A 13474-nucleotide genomic window follows, 5' to 3' on the forward strand; every position below is an offset into this window, starting at 1 on the left:
CCTCGTGAGGAAAGTCCCTTCAGTTATAGTTTAGTTTACAGAGGTTAACTGGACTGTAGTGAAAGATATTTGATATTTTGATTAAATTGTATGTCTGGAGCATTTGCAGCAAGTTCTGTAATACAGGGTGATCATCCCAGGTGTATTGCCAACTAAAAACATTTTTTAATGGACTAACAACTAAAATGGACCCTCTTCTCTCTCCACAGTCTGAATTGGTTATTATGTACAAGAGGCAATGCTTTGATGTCAATGTATGTTTCTTATAGTATGTACAGGAATTTTTAGATCTCTCTCTCTCTCCACACAGCATCCTATTTTGTGAATCTTTTGTGTACACAGGCCTACTGACTTAGCAAGCACAGGTTTACATGGGGAGTACACAGAGAATGGTACAAATCTTTCAAGAAAGTGGCTCTTATCTACCTATCTTTTACTAATATTCACTATGAGACCAACCAGCTCAGAGGCTTTAGAAGTGAAAGGCTTTAATTGATTTTCCATGGGCAGTGGATCAGGTCCTGCCTGGTTCTGGTGATATTTTTAAAAGAATGTGCTGTTTAACTGACATACAATCACCCTACCATAATGTTAGCCTACAAGGAAACGGCTGAAAAGTGTTTGGACAGTAACAATTTGAAGCAGTGAAGACATGTGAATAATATGAACAAAACATTTAGACACTTTAAAAATAAGTATCATATTTGATATGCCTTTATGATTGCCTTCTTCCTGTGATATTGTTACTGTGTCAAAAATATCTGATATCTGATAACAAGTTTATCTGGCTTGAATTATCTCCTGTTTTGTAGCAGGATTTTGTAGAATTTATGAAAAGAAAAAAAAAAAAAGGAACGGAAGCTGTCCAGGAGACATCTCTTTCTTATATCCCAGGGAGAAAATTCACTGCATCACTTTATCACAGGTCTTCAGTGCGTCACAAAGACAGGTCTGTGCAATATTATTAGAATGAAAGATAAGGGACTCCATAATACAAAGATGTCATCAGTGATGGGAAAATTGCAATTTTGAAAGAGGACACCATTCCAAATATCAAGCTTGAAGGATTTAGTATCTTGAAACATTTTTCAGGTTGGTTCAATGTCATTGTGATAAAAAGGATGTCACTTAAATCACAGCAACCTGATGTACAAAGTTGTCCTGCTGGATGAACTGCTAAAACTTTCACTCACAGAAGACTCGTTTCAACTAGTCTAAAAACTGACCAGACCCCTGAACATTCCTTGAGCCAGACTGACTTCATGGCCCTCATGGTGAAGGATGACCAAACCCCTTCTTTGTAGCTTCCACTCCTGCCCTGGCTGTCTATTCCTCCTGCCTGACTCCCATTCCCAGAGCAGGCACTGCTTGTTTGGACATCACCAATTTGCACAGCAGGGGTGGTGATGTGCTGAGGCGGAGCCGCAGCAGCCGGGCTGGGCAGTGGGGCACCCGCTCGGGCACTGCTGCAGCACTGCACAGACGTGCCCCAGCTCACCTTCAAGCCACAAGAAAAGGCCCCAAGCTTATGTTACACACCAAGAAAATGCTGCATTAGTAGAAGTGTTAAAGCGTTTCAAAACACTTTTTTTTTTAAGCATGAGTGAAGATAAAGGCCCAGAATTCCCCGTGGAAAATAAACAGTTGCCAAGAGTATGGACATGAGAGGAAGGACTGTCAGGTTTGAAACTTCTGTGAAAAGCCAGATCACACAGAGGGAGAGACTTGGGGCCTAGTGGCAGCCCTATTTTGGCCAGCATTGAAGTCTGGGGAATAATTCATGAGACTATAATATATAATAATATATAATTCAAGAAAGCCTCTGGAGTCTTCTTTAAATCAAACTAGCACATGAACAAGTGCTGACTTTTAAGCATTCCAGCTTTTTAAAGTTTGTCACTTTAATAAGCTTTGAATGGTCACATAATACAAATCCATTTTGACATGTTGAATTTTATTTTGTTTGTAATAATTTTTAAAGCTAATGATTACTGTGTAATATTATGTATGGGACTCTTCTTGGAGACAGTCTTTATTTACATGAGAAACCTTTAAAGAGCTACTGCCAGTGTAACGTTCATTGTTACAGCACTTCTAAATGGTTTTTTAAGATCCCGGTAATTCTCATTGATAAGGGAGATATAAATAACTCCTCACCTTTGCCTCAGAGTGCATCAGGAAAGAAATGCACACAGATCAAGATGGGAAAAAAAGCCTGCAAGTTGTATCAGCCCTGCTTCTCCCCTGGCAAACTTCCCAGCAGTATGGCTGGGACTATGCAAGGAGAGAGGGAGAAGCAACATGGTCTGAGAGACCAGGGTGAGCTGCAGACAGTCTCCAGAATGCTCTCTTAAAGGCAGAATTTGAATCAAAGACATGATGCTTGAAATGTCCCCAGCCACCAGGGGAAAACAGACCTTTTTCTCCATCCCAACATAAAAGGGAGAGGAAAGCCATTGGACCTGGCTTCCCCGTGCACTGGCTGTTGTGCTGGCACTGCTCCTAAATACCCTAAATCCCAGGCACCTGCATGTGCTGGGCCACATGTGACACCTGAGATGAATCCCTCTGCCAGAGCTGCCCCAGCACCCACTTGCTCATGAGAGCCCTGCGTATCCTTCCCTTCCACACGATGTTTACTCAGGAAGGTGAGGGCAGATTGCTGTTGGAGACGACATGCTGCCTTAACCTGCCATGCTTAAGGGCTAATCTGGTAACCTGAGGGGCATGAATTCATCTTCCTCATTTGCCTCTCAAATCTGGGAAACCTTGAAGATATCATTTAAACTCACCAGGACATTTTAGGCAGGTAAAGGTGAAAAAGAGAAGTCATGCAGGTTCTGTGAGAACAGAGCAACTAGAGGGACTTCCCTAGGGACCTAAATACCTTCAAACCAAGTGCCTCAGTTTCTCATCTGGAAAATGGTTATAAAGATAATCCTGTACTCACAAAGTTGCAGGGGCCTTTCCTGTGAAAGTAACTAGAGCAGGCCTTGGGCAGCCAGACACTTCCCAGTGGCTCTGGGAGCACCCTTGCCATGTTTGTTACTTGTGCCAATGCTTCACACGCAGAAGGCACAGAGCACATACATGGGTGTTAAATAACATAAGAGCCCCTAATCCCTAACAGGTCAGCAGAATGAGTACAGAACTCTGGTAGGACTTTCCAGCATAAGGTAGGAAGTTCTCCAGTTGAGTTTGCTGTCTATAATTCCTCCAGCTAAGAACTGCATCTCGGATTCATTATAGTTACTCTGAATTGGGTTTTTCAAAGTGGTCCTGTTAGACTCTGTTTCTCTGTTGCTATGGTTACCATTAGTAAAGTTGTCTTCTTAAGTTACCAGGAAACAGACAGTAAAAGAAATATTGACAATTTCTTGAGAACTAGTAATGAGATAGATAAATAGATAGATAGATAGATAGATAGTCAGACAGATAGAATTATATGGAGTGAAAACAACAGAGAAGAAAAATGGGACTAAGCCAAAATAATAGAAAACATTAAATGATTGCATAACTACCACTCAGCTTAAGAACTTCAATGACATTGCATTACAAATGATAATTATGTTCAAGCAAATCCCAAGCTTTGTTTTGAAAACTGTAAATGCTATTCTTTTCTGGTCTCAGCCACAAAACCCATAGTCTGGAGCTACTGCTTACTCCTCAGGAAGGGTTTCTGGGCTTTCAAAATTACCACACTTATAAGAGGAAACTGGGGGAGCCAGTTTGTACTTCAGATGAGAGTTCAGAAAGTAAATCCAAGGATGTGGGTAGTATTGAGTTAGATAGGAGTTTCATTGATTGAATAATCTATAGCTGCAGAAAGTACAGCCATTTTTCTACTGAGTTTCACTTATCTGACTTTCTTCTGAGGAAAGCTTTTATGGGGTACATCTATCAGATTGGACACAGAGGCACAATGCTCATTGGCGTATGTCCATTAAACTATAATAAAACTGCAATGTAGGTAGCACTTCAACTGTCTTATTTTTATATACTTTAGGTTTATATCATTATCTTCATGTACTTTCGTTCTTTAATACAACTGCAGCATACTAAACTTTGTAGCAGATAACTACACGGAAAAAAAAGGATAGAGTTTTGATAGGAATGTGTGTTTTTCTCAATTTATTACCTAGGCAGGAGTTCCAGCCTCAATCACAAGCCACAAACTCCCCAAACTTCAGGAATTTTATTAAAAATTCATGAGACAGGTTAATTAAACTTTGCTGTTATTTTCTCTCATCCCGTGAGCTCCCTGGAGTGGCCTCACTGGAAAGATCCCATCACTTAGGCATTAGGCACTCATTTGGGATGTGGCAGATGTGGACTCCAGTCTGTGCTCTAATTTCCTGAGAAGGGATTGTCTTATGGCCTCCTGAATACCAGGGGAGTATGTTAATATCTAATCTATACTCTTCCTTCTCAAGTAATAGTAACCAAGGCCCAGGGAATGTTTTCATCACTTTGAGGGACCTGTAATTTTTGTTACATTTTCTCCTGATTTGGGAAATGGCAGCTTTCAACAAGCAAATGATTTGCCATCCAAAAACTAAAAATAACAACCAGCTGAAAAAGTACCTATTGCTTGTTTTGCCAGCAGTTTTGGAAAAGGAAAATTAAAGACCTGATTGAAGTCCCTTAATAGATTTCAGAAGGGAGTGTACTTGACTTTCTGGCTTCATCATCAACCTAAAATTTGTTTTTAGAAAATTGAATGTGCTTTAACTGCACAAATGCCACTCTTATGCATAGGAGTTCTATGGCTAAAACAAAAATGGCTTTTACAGAACACCTTCTCTTCTTTATTTAAAGACTTCTGGGTTCAGTTTCGTGATGTTGGCATGTTGCGTGTAAATAAGTTGTTGATCTACTATTGCTTGTCCATCAGTCTATAGCGTACTGTGCTCTAGCTTTGTGCTTTTGGTAGTACAGAGTCATTACAAAGCTCACAGGTAACTGCCTATTAATAACTAATTAATCATGACTGCACTTTTAGTCTCATTGTCAACAATGGCACAAGTTCCACTGACTTGAATAGGGGTAAGATTTGGCCTGTTGAAATGATTAATATGTATCTTCTCACGTTCACCAGGGCATCAGTAGTTTTGGCAATGGCCCGTGTGCCAAGTGTGCTGCATTTCACTAGTGCACCTGCTTGATGGGCTGGTAAAGAGAATGACTGAGTCAGAAACAGGGGTTATGTGTAAGTACCGTCACAGAGTATCCACAGATTTCTCCCTGGACCCATGTTCCCCATGTACCATCTTCTGGCCTTCCTTGGTATGAGGGGAATGTCTCAACCCACATAACTGCCCTGACAGTGCCCATTGGGGTCTGAGGGACCTCTCCAGGGGGTGGCATTGGTGCATGCATGGGACAGGGTCATCCTTAGTCATGCTGCTGCCTTAAATTATTCCACAAAGGTTGTTCTCTTTCAGCCAGGACTATCTTGCCAGCCTTGCACACCTCCTACAGGCACCAGTCCAGGTCCAGATACTGAATCTTGCCTCTCTGTTTCTGTTTCCATGATGGTGGGAACTGCTTCTCAGGCCTTTTCTGATGTTCCAGAAAAAATGGAAGCCCCCCAGGAAAGGGTTAAATTAGTTAGATGCTTCATTGATTAAATAATGTGCGGCATGTTTACATATTTATATTCAAAGCATTTCAAAGTTTGCTCTTTCTCTCAAAAGAACAATAGCAACCATTCCTCTTCCAAATTTAACAGTTTCCAGTCCATCGCTTCTTTTATCACATCATTTCATCCTGCAGGTTTCCAGTTTGATTGCTGTTAAAGGTTTAAGAAGTTTAAATTGACCTTGACCTGCAAACATGTGATTTACAGTAGATGATATTGTTCTGGAAAAACAAAACTTCTGTCCTGATGCTAAACTGCATTTAATGATTTATATTACTTCTCCTGGGCCAAGTTCTGGCATATTTACTAACACTGTACATTATTTTAACTCCTCCAGAAGCCCCATTGATTTGGATGCACTCTTCCAAAGTGAAGCAGATTCACTATATGAATAAATATACAAACATGTGGTCCTCTAATATATTGTCATAATTTTGAAGATAAATTCTTTGATCACTTCTAACCTTGTCTTCAGATCTGTTTGTAAAGTCCTTGTGAATTATTCAAGCATATTTTAAAAATACACAGATAGTGCCTGTTTTCTTAAAAAGAAATCTCTATTGGCAGTATCATGAGATACCCTGGAATACAATACATATGTTTGTGCTGGAAGAAGAAAGTCCTCTTTTTGCTTTGAAAATTATGAAATATGTTCTTGTTGGAGACTTTAATGGGGCAGGGTTAAAATCACAGGGAATTACACAAGTAATTGTAAAATTGTGAAAGAATATCCTTCTAGTGTCCCTGTGAAGCTTGAAAGTCTGGAACAATGTGTGTTAAAGAGACAAAACTGGCATTGAAGTGTTCCTGGTACTATTGCTACCTTTTATCTTTTCTGGCATGTCTTTAGGAAGCAGCAGAGAAAGAAAAATATGAAATTGAACACAGCAAATTTAATTATAAAACAAAGCCACCCACCTTGCTGTCAGGGTCAGGAAGTATAATAGCCTCCTTTTGACGCAAGAATGAGTTTAACAACATATGTTAAATGAACAATTATTTAAAATAAAAGGAAATTGCCTTAAAAACAGCTGCAGTATCTCAGACTATAGCACTGCAGCAGTGCAGAAAAACAGACCATTGTGGAAGGAAGGCACATGCACAAACGAGAGCACTCCCACAACCCTGTGCTTGCTAAGACAAAAGCAAAAAACAATAATTTCATAGAATGCTCTTAAATATCTCACTTGTATTTGATCTCACCAGCTTGTTCTGCTTTTGATTTTTTTTATGTTTGTTTATTTTGGTCTTTCTTTTCTTCTGTGTCTTTATTTGTTGGCTGCATGACTAAATCCTAACGCCCAAAGCCACTGTTTGCTGCACAATGGCACGATGACATTGGGGGTTTTCCAGTAAATTGTGTTTCGCTGAGTGTCACAAGCAGTGGAAACACCAGAGAAAGCGCGTCAGCATTAGATGCACACCTAAGAAAAATAAAAAGAGAAGAGCTTTTCGCACCAGAATAAATCCCTTTTTCTTGAAAGCACCGGGAGTCACCTGACCGAGCCCGGAGCCTCCAGGATAACACAGCACCAGCCTGCAATGGGAAAGAAATTAAGCAGGGCTGCCTCCGCCTCGCACACGCCTTTTAGCCTGTCGACGCGTTGCCTGTCCGTATCCCTCACAGCGCATCTGTAGAGCCATTAAATTGGATAATCCCTCTGGCCTTTGATACATTTCTGGACATGATTATTTCATTACTCGCAGTATATCAGTAGGATCATAATAAAAAGGACTTCTGACAACCTGCCAAGAGTTTTGTGGCCTTGTAAACACAAAAGTGCTCTAATAAAATTTTATTAAGTGTTAAAAAGTCATAAAAAGTGAAATAACATAAACTACAAAATTTACTGTCCTCAGCAAATGCTGAAAATATCGTCCATAGTAAAATTAAATTAGCATGTAATAGCGCGGCAGCGTGGAGTGGGCTTGAAAGAGGATCCGGGAGGAAAAAGAAAAGGGGGGGGGGGGGCGGAAAAAAAAGAAGAAAGATTGCACTTGAACTGAATATGGGTCACGGGGGGTTCGTTTATGGCGATCCCCGCGTGTTCCCGGCGGGCCGCGGGGACGGCGGCGCGGGCGGGCGCGGGGCGCGGGCGGGCCGCCAGGCGGCGCTGTGGGAGCGGGAATGTGGCGGGCCCCGCGCCGCGACCCCCGCGGGCCGCCGGGAGCGCCCCCCACCCCAGAAATGAGCCATTTACGGGGATTTTGGCGTCTTCTTGCAAATCAAAAAAAAAAAAAAAACAAAAAAAATGGTGCGAGGAAAACAATACGGGTATAGCTGGGCTGTAAGGCTCCTGGCGGGGCAGGCAGCGGCGGAGCGGGCTCCCGACGGCTTCGGCCCGCCGTCCCGGCTCCCCCGCGCCCGGGGCAGAGCGTCCCGAGCCAGGGGCGGGCGAGGCGGCAGAGAGTGCTCGCCCTCCGCGCCTCCGGGGCCGCCGCAGGAACCAAGTAAGTTCAGCATTTCCCTCGCCGTCGGTGCTGCTCAGGGAGAAGGCACGGTCGGGACGGTGACCGGGCGAGCACCGCCTCACACGGCCGCGGCGGGGCGGGGGACACAGCGGGACGGGACGGGACGGGACGGGACGGGACGGGACAGGACAGGACAGGACAGGACAGGACAGGCCGCCGCCGCTCGCCGCGCTCCCCCCGTGCCGTGCCGGCTGTCCGTGCCCGTGGGAAAGGGCTACGCTTGTGTCCGCGCTGCTTCGGGCGCCGGCAGCGCCCGGTTGCTGGGGTGCGGGCATTGAGGAAGCAGGCGAGGCGGGGATGCCAGGTTCTCGGGACATCGCTTCCCCCTCGGGATGTCCGTCCCTTGAGGCTCCAGCGGTATTTGCCGGTGGCTGGCCGAGAAGGAAGCGACCACGCTGCCGTCGTCACATGGAGCCGCTTGCCAGAGCCGCCCGAAACTTAACGCGGGAGGGGGGGAGGGAAGGGAGGGAGGGGAGTAATAGTAATAAAACAAGGAAATTGTGGGTAGAAAATGTGTTAACTTTCGGTTTATTCAGGTGAAGATGGCTGGTTCTCATGTGGCAAGGCTGATGTTCAAGGCCACTGTACGAAAAATAGTGACTCGCTGCCTAAGCCTGGCTTGTCTTTGAGCCTGAGCTGGTGCCCGCTGAAGTGCAGCCAGAGCAGCCTCGGCGGGGAGCGGACAGTGAGGGATCCATAGTGGAAAGCTGGCTGAAAAACAGACGATATATGAGCAGGAACAACGAGCCTTGTTCTCACTAAGAGGGAAAAAATAACCATGAAGTTAGTTTTAGTAGAAATTCTAACAACTCTGTGCATTTCAGTCGCTTTGAATCTCTACACTGTGTATCAAGGCAGGGTTACAAAGAAAAAGAGAAACAGTGTTGTTCTTTATTTTGAGACGTCTGAATGAATGGGAAAGTTGTAGGTATAGTATAGAGCAGTGCTTGCTTTAGTTTAGCTGTCTTGAATTAAGGCTGGTTTCTAAAAATAAGTATTTCTCTTTGGACATAATTGGCTAGTCCTCTGTGCATGTGCAGACCATACAGCCTTAAAATGTATATTTATCTCATTGGTTCAAAACTGATAATGTTTTGTATACCCTTATGTTAATCACCTCTGATAAAGACAATGAGGATATTACTGGGTAATTCATATATATATTTAGTGACAAATTACAGAAATAAAGTACATTTGAAAAAGGAGCAAAAACCTTCCTTTTCTTCCATCTCAGATTTTTATATGTCTTCCATAATTTTACAGTAATGACTGCAGTTACTAATGCTCACAGAAAGTTGTACTTTTAAAGCAGAAGAAAATTACCACATCACATTGTCTACTGCATTTTTTAAAACTCTGAGCTCTACACCATCTATGGAAACACAAGTTTTCAATGAAAGATAAATAATGATTTTCTTTTCTCTCTAATGAAATTTTAATCTTCTCTCACCAAATAAAATGTAAAGGCTGCAAAAAGGCAAACAGTGTAGCAGCACTGTGATCAAAGCTTTGAACATAGATGATTTAAAAAGTCAGCAAAGCATTACAGAATTCCATATACATGTGGCTAAGGTGTGTGCACGCCCACGTAAGTTTGAAGAGTTTTTAAGTGAAATGAAGGGGTTTCGAGTTAGTTTGCTTTACTGAAAGACTTTTCAGAATCAATACTAATATTTGTTGGATTTTGGACACATTCCTAGGAATTCCCTCTTTAGGCTATGGTGTGCAGAACAACACCACTTTTGTTTTTAAATGTGGTCTTAAAAACATAACTCTGTCATCTGGTTGATCAGCTGTTTGCTATTTCGTGCTGCTCTCTGCCTGAGCAAGTACTTGTACAATATCACAGTGTGAAGAATCCCATTTGTTCACTGGGGCTTACAACCAGGAATTGGGGTACATGCTTATGTGTGTGACATCTGGGTTTCAATGGTAAGAAAACCTTTTCTTCCTAAATTTAGCATTCTGATTTGTGATGGGTGGTTTTGAGTATGCGGCATTACTTCCACAATGGAATTTTCATATCAGCTTAATGTGATGTAAAATTCAGAAGAGAAAGATACACCAGGTGACTGTAGGTTATGTTTAAATGAACGTAAGAAAGGGCAAATGTCTGACCCTGCATTACACAAGACTGGAACTCCTGTTGTTTACATCCAGCTTCATCCCCAGTCCTTTCAGTATCCGACATTGCCTTGCAACTCCAGCTGCAACAAGCAAACACTGGAGTTCTGCCTAGGGAAGTGTGCAGTCTGCCTGTCAGAAGGGCCTCAGAGGGTGAGGAAGGAAAGCCCAGTTATTGCAGAGCATGATAGTTGCAGTAGGCAGGATGGATATTATCTGGGCTCCGGGGCTGGGGCTGCACATGTATCACTTTTTTGGCAGGGTTTCTTTAAATGCTTGCAGAATTTAAAGGCACACACCATGCAACAGGGGCCTACCTTGCAATACATTAACCAGATCTTTCTAGGTTGATTAATAGCTTCAGTCTTTTGTTGATGGATTTTTTTTTTTTTTTTTTTTTTTTTACTTTAATAGAGCTGGACCCTATGCTACAGAAAGAGATAATGGGTGAAGTCTTGGCTCTCCTGAAGTCAGTCACAAAACTCACTGACTTCATTGGAGCCACGTTTTCATCAACTGCCTCATAATACTTTTTATCAGCCATATGGAGGAGGTTTAAAATTGGCTTTAGAAGAAATAGAAATTAGCTCCTCTACAAATAATTTGCATGGGTTATCTGGAGGTTTTTTCTCCAGGTAATATAAATGGCAACACAAAGTATAAACTGCCAAAAAGACAAATAGGTATATAACATTTTGATTTCCTGTAACTACAGCATAACTCAAATAAAATATTATTTTAAAGTCAACAAGGTTGGATTACTTTATGTAAGACCACAGGGTCTGATGTAGATGATGCAAGGGCATGGGAAGACATTCGAAGGCACAACTGGCTGTTTACAGTTCATGACACATTTTGGAAGATGTGAAACTGTGTGTCAATGATGCTGTAACACAAGAGGCACTAAGTTAAGCAGGAGACAGTATTAATTCACAGCCCCAGCTTTTGTACATTTAGTGTTATTGAATTGTGCTTCCTCGTGATATTTTAAACAGATGCATCATAATGGACTTCTCAAAATCTGATTTAAACCATAACACCAGGAAGTACAATTTTGGTAAAAGGGGAGGGAGAGGAAAAGAAACTGCTGGACTCCCAGCCACTGCCACAGTAGTCTTTTCACAGACAGTTTTTTCTGATCCATTAGCCTACCAGACAAGGATGGCACCTATCCAGTGTAAATATTACATTTTCAACATTTGGATGGCATTTTGAGCAGTATTTCTTATCCCGTGAGAATGTACGCTTTATAAATACAGTATTATCTGCAATTCAGAGCTAGGTTGGGGTAGGATATGACTTTATAATGCGAAAGATATTTAAAGAATGCTATGTATAGACTCACTTACTGAAGAAAAAAACTTTTTCCTTTCTGTTATTTTAATTTACAGTGAAAATTACTTAAGCACAGGATCAAGCACACTTTTTTTTTTCTGGAATAGGGAGGATCCAGACATGATTTTGGAGGCATAACTCCATGTGTAGACAAGATCTGTTGCTACTGTTCAGCATAATCTGCACTGTGCATATCTTGAAGTGGAAAGCCACACTAGCATCTTTGCTAATATCCTAATATCCTCATTGGACTAAACTCTTCACTGTGTATATTCCAGTAATATCCCACTAACTGTGTCAGATGCTGACAGAACTCTGCATTGGAAATAATTATGAAAGTGAGTCAATCTTCATCCATTGCAAGTAGTGGATCTTCTTAGAGCAAGAACTTGTTCCACCATTCCCATTCCATTTTAAATCCTCTTTCTTGTTAAAGGGAAATCGGCCATATTTGGATGGAGCCCCAAAACAATATCTTTGTGTTCATTGTTCTAAGTAAAAACAACATAGCTAGTTTAGATAGTCTTGTGTAGGGAGGGAGGAACCACACCCAGACACAACAGTTCTATCACATGCTTAGGCTGAACTATATGCCCAGAAATTTGTGTTTCCAGTGAAAAAACCTGACCCATCTTTAACTAGAGAAGTATTGCTTAGGAGTGTTTTAATATATACTAGATACAGTCCATTAAACTGGAACAAATGTAACCCTGAAAATACTAGCTTCACATTTTCATGGTTGTAAGTATTTTTCTATACTCATTATCTGCCGTTTTGAAAGAATGTTCTTATTTCTTGACTTGGAAGTACAGAGCAATGCATTTGTCTCCTGTTTAGTTTCCCACCTTCCTTTCACTATTGTGGCTCATGATACTTTGTGCCTTGGGCCTTATATTTACCCACTTTCAATAAAACATTATCAGCTGCTGGGTGATTCTGATTTGCTAGTTGCTGCCTGCAGATATCAAATGTGGAGGTCTCGTAGTACAGTGGAGGCCAGGACATGGAGGCTGAGTAAAAGGAAGTCCCACACCCACCTGGCTACAAGAGCAAAGTGAAAAAGAAATAGCAGATTTTCATAATGAAAAGCTGGGTAGGGAAATTCATGGCTTTCAGGCTGGTAGAAGTGCTTTACTGTGGTCCTGAAGGAGAGACACATCAGTGTCACTGGCTGGCTCCAGGCTTGTAACCAGAGCTGGGGAGTCCCTGCTGGGGTGGCTGTGGTTTTCCAAGAGCCCATGGAATGCCCTGTGGTGCCCCAGCGCAGGCAGCCAGGGCACACTTCTCTCTGGCAGAGAATTGGGTCTTATGTTTCCAGCCTTTGTCGCTGCAAAAATAGCCGTGGAAATAAGAAGCCTGAGTAAACTAAGGAGCTGGCAGGAAGCTTGGAATAATACCTCTGAAAAGTGTGAATTGTGCCCATCAAATGTGATACCTTAGAGGCCTGGTAACAATACATTCAGTGCCAGACAATATTAACTATTAATGGCAAGCCCAGTCACAACACAAATAACTGGCTAAACTGCTTATCCCACTGGGGAAGTCCGTCCATATGCAGAGGAAATGCAAACTTATCAGGCCTTGAGCATTTCCAGGAAAAGGGAATGTCCCCATTTGGTACCAGGACATCTCGTTCTTGTCACTCTGCTCCCTTGGTAGCATTGTGTATTTTGCTGAATCAGCACGTACATGGTATGCCCTGTTAGGGAGGTGAGATGGGGGATAAGCAGAAGGATCTGGCTTATGGCCCATATCAGGAGTTGGACACGATGATCTTGGTGGGTCTTTTAAATTCAAGATACTCTATGATTCTGTGAAAGCAATACAGGATGATGTGGAATGCTATGGGAAGGACTGATACATTAAAATTTTGATGATTAGCAAGAACAGCAAAAACAACAA

At 42.2% G+C, this 13474-nt stretch overlaps 1 long non-coding RNA gene across 3 annotated transcripts in view; it reads left to right on the plus strand.

The window, feature by feature from the left end:
* LOC125328934 overlaps positions 1-13474 on the plus strand; it is a 170686-nt gene that overhangs the window by 145810 nt on the left and 11402 nt on the right. The window contains exon 1 of one of the 3 annotated variants that reach the window (XR_007204960.1): positions 7802-8092. The exons of 1 other annotated variant lie outside the window; for it this stretch is intronic. This is a non-coding gene — a long non-coding RNA (uncharacterized LOC125328934). Of the gene's footprint in view, positions 1-7801; positions 8093-9835; positions 10046-13474 lie in introns of those variants that run through there. One more of the 3 variants, XR_007204961.1, reaches the window with a different exon arrangement.

This window comes from Corvus hawaiiensis, chromosome 7 (assembly GCF_020740725.1).
Source record: "Corvus hawaiiensis isolate bCorHaw1 chromosome 7, bCorHaw1.pri.cur, whole genome shotgun sequence".
NCBI classification, from domain to species: Eukaryota; Metazoa; Chordata; class Aves; order Passeriformes; family Corvidae; genus Corvus; species Corvus hawaiiensis.